This window comes from Dipteris shenzhenensis, chromosome 32 (assembly GCF_047967505.1).
Source record: "Dipteris shenzhenensis isolate YYH24624 ecotype China chromosome 32, Dip_SZ_1.0, whole genome shotgun sequence".
Lineage (NCBI taxonomy): Eukaryota > Viridiplantae > Streptophyta > Polypodiopsida > Gleicheniales > Dipteridaceae > Dipteris > Dipteris shenzhenensis.
This window is the reverse complement of record NC_141627.1, coordinates 4,950,427-4,964,583: the sequence shown is the minus strand read 5'-3', so window position 1 is coordinate 4,964,583 and position 14,157 is coordinate 4,950,427. Positions and strand designations below refer to the sequence as shown.

Genomic DNA, 14,157 nt, shown 5'->3' with positions numbered 1-14,157 from the left:
GGCGAACTGAATGGCTCTCTCTAAAAATGTAGTGAACTCAATGGATTTCTCTCAAAATGTTAGTGAACTCAATGATCCCCACACGTATACCTCACCAGACAGCTCTCTCGCACGATGATGGAAAATGTATCCAACATAAAATTTTGACTTCTCTAAAGTATATAGCTCACCGGCGAGCTATGCCTATTGGGGTGGAAAAATATATGTACTCTTGAAATTTTTGATCCTCTTCAGCATAGCTCGCCGGTGAGCTATGTCTATAGGGTGCAATTTAATTGAAGAACTGGAAAATTTCAAAGAGTAGAAGTTGTGGGGACTAGAATGTGTGAGGAGTTGAAAGTGTTCTTTACTCTTTTGTTTATGGAGCTTCTAATGGTTTAATCAAGCTGGTCTTACGTAGAAGACTGAAAATGATTTCTAAAATTGGAAGAGAGATGTTTTGAATATTTGTTATCATTATATTTCATTCAAGAATTAAATTACAAGATTTATTGGGAGTGTTTGAGCATTATTAAAAAGTATTTCAGAATGGTGATGACCAGATCATTACATAAGCTTGCTATGGAGATGACAGGAGCAGATAAATTGAATCCAGTTGTGACCTATGACATAGAGAAAGATGTGCAGGTGCCTAAAAGAGGTGCAACTGGAGAATGTTACAATTGGGCCAAGTATTTTGTTTACTGAGATGATGAATATTGCTACGGCTAAGGCTTGATATAATTTGTTTATTGATACTACTTTGATAAAAAAAATTATTGCAGCCACATATTTCAAAAACGACATCATTTGGAGATGATGATGACTTTGTTGATGATGACATGCATGATGTAAGTTCTAAAGAAAAAGTCCCACCTAAAGAAGATGCGAAGGGTAACAAGGAAAAGAAAAAAAACAAATTGAGAAAGACACTTTTACTGAGATACCAACTCACTTTCAAGTGGAATTATTAGCACAAACTATGGATCAACTAAGGATCATGAGAGGGACTCCACCTCCCCTAATTCCTTTGTGCAAAATTTATATTCATGGTGGTGTGAGGGAGGTGGGTCCAAGATGATCTACATTGAAATAGACATTCACTTCTGATGGCTATTTGGAAGAAAAAGGATCATTTTTATTGTCTTTAAAGGGCCCTTCTAGGACTGAAATTCCCGTCATTGAAGATATCATTGCCACATGGGATCCCATTTGGTAGGACATGAATAAAAATTTTGAGGAAAGCCTGGTAATCAATGAGATGTGGGGTGATTCTTTGGTGGGATGGCAATCATAGAACTCAAGCTTGGATGGATGCTATCAAGGAAAACTATAGGTTTGATGTATCCAAGCATATAACTGCAGTAAGGGCAAGCTTTATATCTATTGGTCCTACAGATGAATTACCTTTGATTGGAGCATTGAATAGATTGAACATGTAATACATATGGGATATTTTGAGATGTATGGTGTTGATGAATTCTGATGATTAATCTATTAAGTTTCTTTGTGAAGACTAAATGAGGAGGCATTTGTCAAAATGGAGTTGAAGGATGTTTTATACTCAATTAGAAAATTGGGTGAAGCAAATGACTCTTTTTTTGCATCGAAGTTTACTCCTGAGGAGATGGAGCAGGTAAATGTGAAGTTTTGTAGTATATCTTTTGGAATTAAGTTAAAGTTCTATGGTGTGGTGTTTGGATTGTAGTGTTTTTCATTTCATTGTGTAGGTTAGAAGTGCCAGGGATGCGAAGCTAAAAAGGCATGGTGGATTGCCTTGGTATCCTCTCACTCATTACATGTTGGCACGAATTCTATTTCTTGTATGTACTGCTCAATATTATTTTTGTTTTGAAAGATAAGTGGGGATATGCAACATTTAAGAAACTTCCTTAAGTATCGATCTCAAATTATATTGCTTATGTAGTTTATTAGGAGGTTGGTTGTTTCTTTGTACTAATCCCTCCACAAAGTGTATCGCGGTCATGCAGCTTGAGATCGTGGGCAGATACCCTACTCCAGTGGAGACAGCCTACCACCGCCACCATCGCAGAGGAGATACATGGAGGCACTTCTATGATGACGGGTTGATTACTGAGGAGCAGTATACCCGAGCTACTGGACATGCCCCTGAGGTATTTGAAAGTAATTAAATAATGCCAAAATTACAAGTAAAGATTTGATTTTTCATACATTGATATATGTTGTCCCTTGTTTACAGGGCGCCCCTGCACAAGACGACGAGGAAGACGAGGAAGGAGGTGCAGAAGGGAGCGCAGAAGGCAGCGCAGAAGGGAGCGTGGAAGGCAACGAGGATTAGTCGTAGAAGTAGTGCTACTATTCTTTTTTGTACTTAAAGCCATTGGCTTGGCTTCGTGCCTCTTGTATATAGACTCCTCTTATTTTTTGTACTTGAAGCCACATGACATGGCTTAGCTTCCTTATTTTTTGTACTTGGAGCCACATGACGTGGCTTAGCTTCGTGCTACATGTATATACAAGCACTTTTTGAGCTTTCAATTTTATTGCGTTTTAGAGTTGTAATATTTTATTTGGAATTGTAATTAAAATGCGGTTGGCTGTAAGAATTGAATTACAGAATGTGGATATGGGATTCTTGTAACTATATAGCATACACAACATACACAGTATTCTGTAAATTTTTTTTTTAAAAAAAAGGCGCGTCTATCAGTGCGTTTAAAAACGCGTTTATATTCGCGTCTGTCTGTTCGACTTGCGTCTATACGTGCGTCTATCAAAGCGTTTATATGCGCATCTATTTACGCGTGTATAAGCGCATCTATACGCGCGTAAGTATGATATATAGATGCGCAATTAGACGCGGGTCTCCTGACGTGCAAATAGATGCGCAAATAGACGCGCCCGTAAGTTTTTTATTTAGTTCATGAAACGCGTCTGTGCGCGCGTCTATGGGTGTTTTGTCTTGTTGTGAGGCACATCTCCGCATATGCATTGTCAATATCAAGCCACTGGCCGGTTTGAGATAATAGTGCATGCAATCTTTCATCGTCACTTTTCACCCGCTCAAGTTTTTGCAGCACTCGTCGATGCTCTAGAGTTGCATCTCGTACAGTTGCGGCCCTAAACGTGACATATCGCTCGACACATGCTCCCTGTCTAACTTCCTCTTTGATATTCATATAGAGGTCTTCAGTTGTCACAAAGGCTACACGTCCAAGAAGGTCACATACAAACTTATGAATTGATGTTGGGTTGGAATTCTTTAAAAAAACCCAAAAGTAAATACTCGACATATTTAAATATTATATTCACTTGACATTGGACTACTGATGCTTTGTGGAGGTTTGGCTACCATGGGTTTGGTGCTTGGCGTACGTGGTTCCTCGCGTACTCGAGTCACTGAGGCAAAGTCCACTTCATGACCAAGCACAAACTTTGCATATAGTAACTTTGCAAAGTATTTGGGAATTTCAGAGCGACATTTCTTAGCAAAAATCATATCCCAAATGTAGGCTACATTCTCTTTCATGGCTTCATTATAGCATTGTGAAATGGGCCATCACCCGTGTCCTAGGGCAACTATGCTACAATCCCATATAGCCTCTAAATCATCATTCGAGATGAGTGTCTTTATAGCCGAGTACTTTAGGCCATTAGGGTTGTGGAAAATATTGGCAACGGTGGCAATTGCCTTTGTTTTCTCTTTTAGTAGCAGTTGCATGGTGGCGTCAAACATGTCCATCATAAACTTCATGGCTTGACTACAACGTGTGCATTTGTCTTGGGCTTGGTACTCAGCCTATGTGGATGGTTGAGAGGGTGTTCTTGATGATGATGCCATTGTTTTAGTGAAATGGTAAAGCCTAAACATAATAGCAAAGATACGAGTTCAGGACATGATACATACATACATTCAAACACATTTGCTTCTCATCCTATTGTAGAAGACTGATTTCTCAAAATATCAAAACGTAAACCCTAAACAACCAATGATGTTATCCAACATCCATTTGAAGATGCAGTAGTTAAGCTAGAATGGCAAACTGCTATGAATGAAGAAATGGATGCTTTGTATAAGAATAATACTTGGGAATTATGCGACCTTCCACCAGGAAAGAAGGCCATATCAAACAAATGGGTATACAAAGTGAAGTACAATCTAGATGGCAGTATTCAAAGATACAAAGCTAGACTAGTTGCGAAAGGATTTGCACAACAATATGGTCAGGACTATGATGAGACTTATGCTCCAATAGAAAAGATAGATTCTATATGGTTCTTGATATCACTAGCGACACTCAGTAGATGGAATGTGTACCACCTCGATGTCAACAATGCATTTCTCAATGGTTACCTAGATGAGGAAGTCTACATGCAACAACCATCAAGTTATGTTGAACCAGGAAAGGAGAATAAGGTTTGCCCTCTTAAGAAAAGTCTTTACGGCTTAAAGCAAGCACCTAGAAGTTGGTACATCAGAATTGACAAGTATTTTGCTAATCTAGAATACATGAAATCCAATGCAAATCGTACTCTCTACTACAAAGTTCAAGGGGAAGACATTACTATTGCATTTTTGTACGTAGATGATATGATTGTGATAGGAAGCAAGCATAGCTTCATCAGAAAACTAAAACAAGACTTATCTGTAGAGTTCGACATGAAAGATCTTGGACTTATGCCCTATTGTCTTGGAATTGAGTTCTGGAGAGATTCAAATAGTACGTTCATGAGTCAACTCAAGTATGTTGATAGTCTCCTAAAGGAGTTTCATATGGCACATTGCAAGATTGCAGCCACTCCCATGGAACAGAGTTTGAAACTTACTAAAGATTCAGAAAAGCCTACAGTCAATGACAGGTACTACAGGAAACTCATCAGATCTCTTATATATCCGGCTATCACTTGGCTAGATATTTGTTATGCAGTAAGCTCACTAGCACAGTTTATGGCAAATCCAAAGCAATCTCACGGGAAAGTAGCCAAAAGATTCTTGAGATACATCAGAGGTACAAGACAGTTTGTAATAGAATATAGAGGAAGTCATCCACGGTTGCATGGATACTGTGACAGTGACTATGCCGGAGATCATGAGACCAGGAGATCGACACAAGGATATGCATTTTTCCTTGGTCAAGGTGCTATGTCATGGTTGTTAAACAAACAACAAACTGTTTCTTTGTCTAATTTGACTGAAGTAGAATATAGAGCACTCACTACAGATGCATGTGAGGCTATATGGCTTAGAAGACTATTGCCAGAAACAGATTACTTTGATGAGTCAAAGCCAACAACAATATACTGTGATAATCAATTGGCTCAAGCATTGGCCAAGAATCCAGTATATCACTCTAGAACAAAGCACATTGATGTCAGAGAGCACTTCATCAGAAAAAGAGTGCTACTTGGTGACATCATACTGTAGCATTGTGATAGCAAAGAGAATGTTGCAGACATCTTAACCAAACCACTCGGTAAAGAGCTATTCGAGAAACACTGACTAGCTCTTGGTTTGACGCAGAGGAAGGACATTACAATTAAAGGGGTGTGATGGAATGTACTACTCGGTCCTTCTTCGATTCCCCAGAATCATCATCTTGAGGGAAGGCCTACTTCATGATGTTGATCTTGAGGGAAGGTGTTGAGAGTTCATGCTCAACATCATGTGATCACGTGTGCATAGCACCATCATGTGATCATATGTGCATAGCACTAACCTTATCGAGTGCTATAATTAAGGAAAGGGTTAGATCCCCTAACCCTAAGGCTATATGGGTTTGTATATATTCTATTTTCTCAACTAAATCTAGTGTACAGCTAGTCATTTGTGGTGTGCTCTCTAGCTGTGCCCTCTCTCCTCATCTACACTCTTCTCCTCTCCCCTCTTCATATTTTGTCAGCCATTTTACGACTCCCATAAAATGCTAGGTTTCAATACATCACAACTGATCTTTGACCCTTTGTAATTTAGCACGTCTTTTGTATTTTTAGGTTGCATGCACTTCCTTCTTTAATTTTTAAGTTGTTGTAATTTATATGTTTTCAAATCGACCTAAGGTCGATTTAAAATACGAAAGAGATCTAAGGAAGGAACACAACCCCACACCCAAACATAGACACACACAAGCACACACATGCCATTGATTGAAAATGGATCTGGGGTCAATTTGATAGCTCATCGGACGTGATGATGACAATGGTGGCTTACACACATCATATGCACGAATGCATACACTCATTAAAAATTGAGAATATGTTGTGAAGACAATAAGGGGACCAAAGATTGCCAATTGACCTTGGGTCAATTTAAAAACTTTGGCCATGTGATTGGGGATTGCCAATTATGTGAAGAGCACTAGATAAGGCACACAACCCCACACACTAACATAGACACACATAGATAGGTATTGAAAATCGACCTTGGGTCGATTTCAAATCTGCGACGATGTGGCAATGAGACTAGTAGCATTGTTCAAATCGACATCGACCCAAGGTCGATTTGCAACACATCTTAGAATGTGTGTGTTGGGAGAGAACATCAATATATGTATGTGTGAATGATCATAAAATCGACCTTATGTCGATTTGTAAAGCGTAGCCAACAACACCCTATGCTGTCATTTCTCAAATCTGCAAGGATGTGGCAATGAGAATAATGGCACTACTCAAATCGACCCAAGGTCGATTTGCAATACATCTTAGAGTGTGTGTGTGTGTGTGGGGTGGGGTGGGGGGAAGGGGGGGGTGGGGGGAAGGGGGAATGTGGCAATGAGAATAATGGCACTGCTCAAATCAATCCAAGGTCGATTCGCAATACATCTTAGAATGTGTGTGTGGGGGGTGGGGGGTGGGGTGGGATGTGGCAATGAGAATAATGACACTTCTCAAATCAACCCAAGGTCGATTTGCAATACATCTTAGAATGGGGTTTGGGGGGGCTTTCAGAGAGAGAGAGAGAGAGAGAGAGAGAGAGAGAGAGAGAGAGAGAGAGAGAGAGAGAGAGAGAGAGAGAGAGAGAGCATGAGAGAGAGAGAGAGAGAATCAATATATGTGTGTGTGAGTGATCATCAAATCGACCTTGGGTCATTTTGTAAAGTCTAGCCATTGTAAGTAACACTCTTTGCAATCATCATTTCTCAAATTGGCCCAAGGTTATAGTGTGAGTGGGGGTGTCTTACAGCGTGTTTATGTGTTTGTGTAATGTCTAAGAATGTGTGTGTTATTAGCTAGTCAAGGCATGAGGCTAGACACTAGACATGGCGACACTCGAGGGCCATGGGGGGAAGGAAACGTGAGGGGGGAATCATTAACATGGGTGGGGAAAAGGGATTAAGAGGCGTGGGAATGAAGAGGGAGACTATGGCACAAGGGGGAAGGGAGAGGGGGAAGAGGAGCATGTACATGATGGGAGGTGGAATGTAGAGATGGAGACATCAAGGGAAGAGAGTCATGCTTTATTTGAAAGGAAGGATGGAGGGAATCAAAATATTAGCATGGTGGCTATACAAGAATGAGTGTGTCATATCAAGGAATAGCCCCCTTCTTTTAGCAAAGCGAGGGGGTCTCTCCCAATAAATGCATCCTCCTCTGTGTGGAGGAATCTCCCATGTGGGCTAGGTGGGTACGCACTCTCAATTGTGTGCGACAACCCTTTACCTTATTTTTCCACATAAATCAAACCCCATATCCCACGTCTAAGATACTCCCTTGGTCCCTTCTCAATTTTATTATATGTTCAAACATCTAGGAGGACAAGTGGAGGGTTGGCACAAGGAATCTTGCCACCTCATCCTACTTTCCCCATTATTTAACTTGCATTCTTGGACTATCTACACCCCCCCCCACATGGGCCTATCCTACATGGAGGGAATAATCCAATATAATATCCATCTCCATCTATTTTATATTACTTCTCCCATGGTCCTTGGGCCATGTCTCACTAAATGCAGGCATGGGACTACCTAGATGGAGGGGTGGCACATGGAGGAACCATGCCACCTCAACATTTTATAATATTACTATCATAGATTATGTACAACACACCTATGGGTCCTCTTACATGGAAGGGTTCATGCCCTGCCACCTCAACCCTAGGCCCTATGCACACCATATTTTATTATACTATTGCCACACATACAAGCATACACACATATATATCACTACTACACACGCATCCTATTGCGACATTTACGTACCGACGTTTAGTGCCCGCTTAGCGCTAATCATCGTTATAAAAATCGGGTTTCATAAATCGTCGCTATATAGCGACTTTTGCCAAAAGTCGCTATATAGCGACCTTCTTAGTGTCGCTATATAGCGACTTTTGCCAAAAGTCGCTATATAGCGACCTTCTTCAAAGTCGCTATATAGCGACACTGAGACAAAATATTATAGTGACGTTTTTACAGAGAGGTTTTTTTTTTTTTTAGGCCTTAAAATTTAGTTTTTTCCAATGACAAAATTTTTTAAATTTTCATACATGTTTGAGCTCATAGAGAATAAAAAAATGAGAGCATGTACATCAAGCCTTTGAAGCTCATATATTCATGTCCAAGTTTGAGATGAGAAAAATCAAATAAGAGCATTTACATCAACTGTTTCATCTTGAGCCAAGTCTAAGGCACCAAGCAAGTCTATCTCCAACTCTATACCGAGTTGATCTCCTATATCATCATCGTACTCTAGTATCGTACGTTCACCTAAAAGTATTTGATCATCTTCTTTAATAAAGCTTAAGTGTGGTGATTGATCTTGATGATTGTTGTCTTCCTCGTCAATATCGTGATCTCCATCCTTCTCCCGTGCGATGTCATTATGCGCATCTTCCTCTTGCCTCATATGGTGATCTACATCTTCTTCGCTAGATTCATCAATTGGATCCGGCATTAGTAGTGGCATCTCCATATCCACATCTCGATCTTCAAAAATTTGCTTACTTTGTGGTGCAACTTGGATCACGTACCACCATCTTGGATCAGAACGATCCGGATGAAAAACCACCTATATTGAAGATGAAAAATCATGTGCCAAATGTCGTCAATTATATATATATCAATGGACTTTAAAAACGAAAGCTTCAACTAATTAAATCATTAGTATGCACCTGCTCACAGTGCTCAGGAAGAACAAAAGTATCACTTTCATCGGTCCAATGTTTGGTGGAGTCTATTGCAAAGAGACCGCTACTATCTTTTCTCACTGTCGCATGGGGACCGTTGTAAGTAGTTCTAAACCATTTTACATCAAGAATGAAAATAGTAAATCGTCTGAAATCAATTTCATAGATGTCGCATATGGTTCCACAATAATCCAACTGTGAGGAGAGAAGATTGGTATCCGAAGCACTTGCTCGGCTATCTTGTGTGAAGTTAGCCATGACTCCACAATCGTATGTGTCTCTTTGAATCGATGCGTTCCACGCAAAAATGTCGTCCATATGACCATAATGCACTGTACTTTTTGTACTGTAAAAGAGCATCCTTAAAACAATGAAGATGCACCTATTTTATAGCATATATTGCCACAAATAATTACTTAATTACGTCAAGAGATAAGAAACTTACATGCACCATACATCCAGATGATAACTCCCGCTCGTGCTCGTTTATTGTCTCTCCATCACGTTCGGCTTTACGTACAGCCAGTTGTAGCCAATCAAGTGACATGTGAGTAGGGAGAAGAGCCAGATCTCGTGGATATGGTTGTGATCGCCTGTACATTACTCTGAATCTCGTCCTTGCATTTATTCTTTCTGCTTTGGCCACTTCATATCTCTCAATCCACTTCTGCATCTCAGGGCTATTGAGGATACAAAACTTATTGAATTTCTCCATTTGCTCTTCGCTCATCTTTCTTTCAATCCCTTTTCCTTGGGTGACCTCACCAATGATGCGATCATCATCCTTGTTGTGCCAAGCTTGCGGCATATCAGGATCCGTGGATGCAAGAAACTCTGTGATATATACTAATGACTCTTGCACAAGCCATCCCTCTACCATGCTTGCTTCTGGTCTTGCTCTTTGTCTTACAAACCCCTTTAAAGTTTTCATAAACCGCTCAAGAAAAAACATCCATCAATTATGAACGGTACCTGCTATAGCCACCTCATCAACTATGTGCACAAGCAAGTGGACTTGAGTTGTCATAATGCTTGAGGGAAAGTGCTTCTCAAGCAAGCATACGGCTTCGATGGATTCCACCCTAGCCTTCTCGATGCTCGATATAGAGATCTCTTTTTGAGATATCCACCTATTTCACATGTCCATGCATATGTAAGATATTTGAGATATCTACCTATTTCACATGTCCATGAAGAAAATACATAATGCGAATTGATAGTAAGCATACCTCACAATACCACAGATCTCGAATATAGCATTTCTAACATCTTCTTGTAAGCACCCTTTTATTGTAATTGGAAGGATGAACTATCAAAGCAACAATGAAATCATGTCAACAATATAACATAATAATAATTACGCTAACGCATCACTATTATCGGTACACTAATTCTACTTAGAATACCTGTAAGACCTTGTGCGAATCATGGGACTTGAGGACATTAAGCTTATTGTCCTTTGAAAATGCTCCTTTCAAGCAACGCATGTACCCTGTTGGTGTTTGAAAAGAGGCAATGTCTGCCTTGATCGCTGCCTCCTCCCTCATAGAGAGGATCCACGTTGCTTTCGGGAGGATAATTTTTCCTGAAGCATGCACTTGGGGCCACAAACGAGACATCCTATTCATAGCACGCAAGTCTTCTCGCACTCCTCTCGAGTCCTTGGAACCAACCAAGTGTGCCCAAATGGTAGCCCCCACATTCTTGAAGATATGCATGGGATCCAAGAGATGATTGATTTGTAACTGACCCCAATAAGGAAGCTCGTGAAAGATCGATAGCCTCTTCATACCAGGAGGAGATTCCTCTCCATTCTCCCTCCAAGCTTGAATCCAATCACTTGCTTTCAAATATGATGGTGGTGGATCAAGCTGACCTCCACGTGCGAGATGGTCGAGTGGAAGGTATCAAGCATGACCTTCATAAACATTTTTCCTCATATGTTTGGAGTAGCGTGCAAGCGATTTCAGAGCGGGTCCACAAATAGGACAAGCATGGTACCCACTTGTAACAAGTCCTGCACGCGTGCATGAATATGTTAGTACAAGACATGCATGCAAAAGAGAGTAAAAAAAGCATAATCCCTCATTGTACATGTAAAGACATAACCACGTACCTGCGCACTCTCCATATCCTGGGTAGTCATGCATGGTCCACATCAAGATACCCCTGACCAAAATATCATTGGTATGCCTAGGAGCTCTGGAAATATCGAAGACCTGCACTCCTATCCATAATATCTGTAACTCCTCTATCAAAGGTGCCATGTACACGTCCATGTTTTTTGCCTTGTACTTTCCTGGCACAAGTAGTGCAAGCATGAGGTGTCCCTTTTTTATTGTTAGCCATGGTGGGATATTGTAATTCACCACGACTATGGGCCATGTCGACCAAGATGTCGAGCGTAACCCGAAAGGATTCACGCCGTCCATGGCTAGCCCAAGATGTAAGTTGCGTGGCTCTCTCACAAAGTCGGGCCACTGATTATCTATGTGCTTCCAAGCTGCACAATCTGCGGGAATCCTCAATGTGTGATCAGTGGACCGATGAGATGCATGCCATGTCATCAACTCCACGCTGGATTTGCATCGAAACATGTGTTGTATTCTTGCAATGATGGGAAAGTGTCTTAAGACCTTTACCGGTATCCGCTCACCCTGCAAGTCATCTCTATATCGTTGTTCCCCACACTTTGGACAACTAGCCAAATCTCCATGCTCACGACGAAAGAGAATACAATCATTACGGCAAGCATGGATGGTATCATAATCCATACCCACCATTGTTAGCATCTTTTTCGCTTCATCTCTTGATGCGGGCATGGTATTTGGTGCAGGCAACATCTTCTGGAGCAACCTATGACAAAGACACTATCCAAATGATGATTCTCAAAACAAACAATATCCAAATAATGAGTCAAATTAATGCAAGGGCTAACCTCATTAAGGCCGAGACACTTGTATCCGACCACCCATACTGTACTTGTAGATTCAAGATTGAGAGACAAGCAAGTAGTTTAGACATCCTAGCACCCTCCTACAATTGTGTTGATTGCACCTCTCGCATTTTGACCTCAGACTCTGACATCACGTGTACGTGGGATGTAGTGCCCCTAAAAATGGAATCCATCATGTCGACCATACCCTCGTCATCATCCGGAAGACTATAGTCTTGTTGAAAGTGAGAAGGTATATGTGTACCCTCGTCACCTCCCTCATCCTGTCATAAGCTCATTCGTGTAAATATAAGATCTTCTATTTCCTGGTATACAATAAGATTGCGAACTTAAATAGCTTTGACTTACCGATGATCCATCAACATGTGTAACACCTACGGGGGGGTACTGGTTCCGGCTCCTCCCCATACATCCGCAAGTGGCGCATGATAATACGACGTTGATGTCGTACTTCTCGCTTGCAATGAGTGCAATGACAGTATAACCTCTCCATAAGCCACTTCGTGTTCCCGGGCGTTGGCGCATCATCGGATGAGCTTCCACTTGTCCCTTCCATCTACACTTATAAAATCACAACATAAGCATGAAGAGGAGATATTGACAATTATAAGCATAGCATGTTTAATTTGAGCTTCTCTTGAGGCCATATAAAAAGAATGACGGTAAGGATTGAAACAAAAAATCCTATATAGTAAGGCTATATAGTAAGAGGAGATATTGACAATTATAAGCATAGCATGTTAGAGCTTCACATGAGGCCATATAAAAAAAATGAACAGTAAGCATCGCTATATAGCGACGCTCTTTTCCGTCGCTATATAGCGACGTTTTTAATTAAAAACGTCGCTATATAGCGACGAATAAGCGACGCTGTGGGTTAAAACCCGAAACGCCGAAACGCGCGGCGTTTTGCTCAATCCATTCCCTAATCTCTCAAGTAAGCAACCCAAAATCTCCTCCCACCTATTTTCGACGACCTCCCATCTATTTCAAGCAACCTCTCACTCTATTTTCCACTCCTCACCCTTCTCCTACCTCTTGTACTCCAAATCTCTCCTTTTCCCTCTTTGGTTTCCTGAAAGAAAGTTCTTCAAGAGGTGAGTTTGTTTCAACAATGTAGGTTGTTTGTTTGTTAGCTTTAGTTTTGTGAGTGTTTCTACTTGTATTGCTAAACCTGTAAACTAGTTTTCATGCTTGATTTGAAAGGATTGAAACAAAAAACGAGATTTCAAGAAAGAAAGAAAGAAAACTCACCTCTTTTTTCTATATTTCTCTTCCTTCTCTTTCTCCTTCTCTCCTCAATCTCCTCCTTTCCTTGTCTCCTCAATCTCCTCCCTTCAAGAAGTTGCTTTTGTAATCTCCTCTTTCCACTAACATCTTATTTGAAAAAATGGGTTGTATTCTCTCTTTTGTAGGGCCAGTCCACTGCACCGAGCGGGACATACTCTCTCTTTTGTAGGGCCAGTCCACTACACCGAGTGGGACATACTTTTACAGGTAAGTGCTTCCTCTTCTTTCCATTTATTATTTTTGTTATTTGCATTGGCCTGCAGCTAGCACCTTAAGCGCTAGCTGCAGTGATGGGCGTAGGAACCCTCTCTTCCCCTCTCTCTCTTTCCTTCTTCCCCCTTCTCTTTTTCTCCTTTTTCCCCCTTCTCTTTTTTCCCTCTTCTCTTATTCTCTTTTTTCCCCTTCTCTCTTTCCCCCTCATCTCTTTTCCCCCTTCGCATAAGCTCCTCTTTCTCTTTTTATGCATAAGCTCCTTCTCTTTTTCCGCATGAGCATGAGCTTATGCTTAAGTTTCCGCATAAGCTTATGCTTATGCATGAGCTTATCATAAGCATGAGCTTATGCTCATGCAGAAAAAGAGAAGGAGCTTATGCATAAAAAGAGAAAGAGGAGCTTATGCGGAAAAAGAGAAGGAGCTTATGCGGAAATAGAGAATGAGAGAAGCTTATGCTTCTCTCATTCTCTATTTCCGCATAAGCTCCTTCTCTTTTTCCGCATAAGCTCCTCTTTCTCTTTTTATGCATAAGCTCCTTCTCTTTTTCTGCATGAGCATAAGCTCATGCTTATGCTCATGCATGAGCATGAGCTTATGCTTAAGTTTCCGCATAAGCTT

At 40.8% G+C, this 14,157-nt stretch overlaps 1 pseudogene; it reads left to right on the top strand.

The window, feature by feature from the left end:
• The first annotated feature begins 561 nt into the window (after nucleotides 1–561).
• The window catches only part of LOC147880212 (uncharacterized), a 37,519-nt pseudogene continuing 23,923 nt past the window's right edge, over nucleotides 562–14,157 (top strand).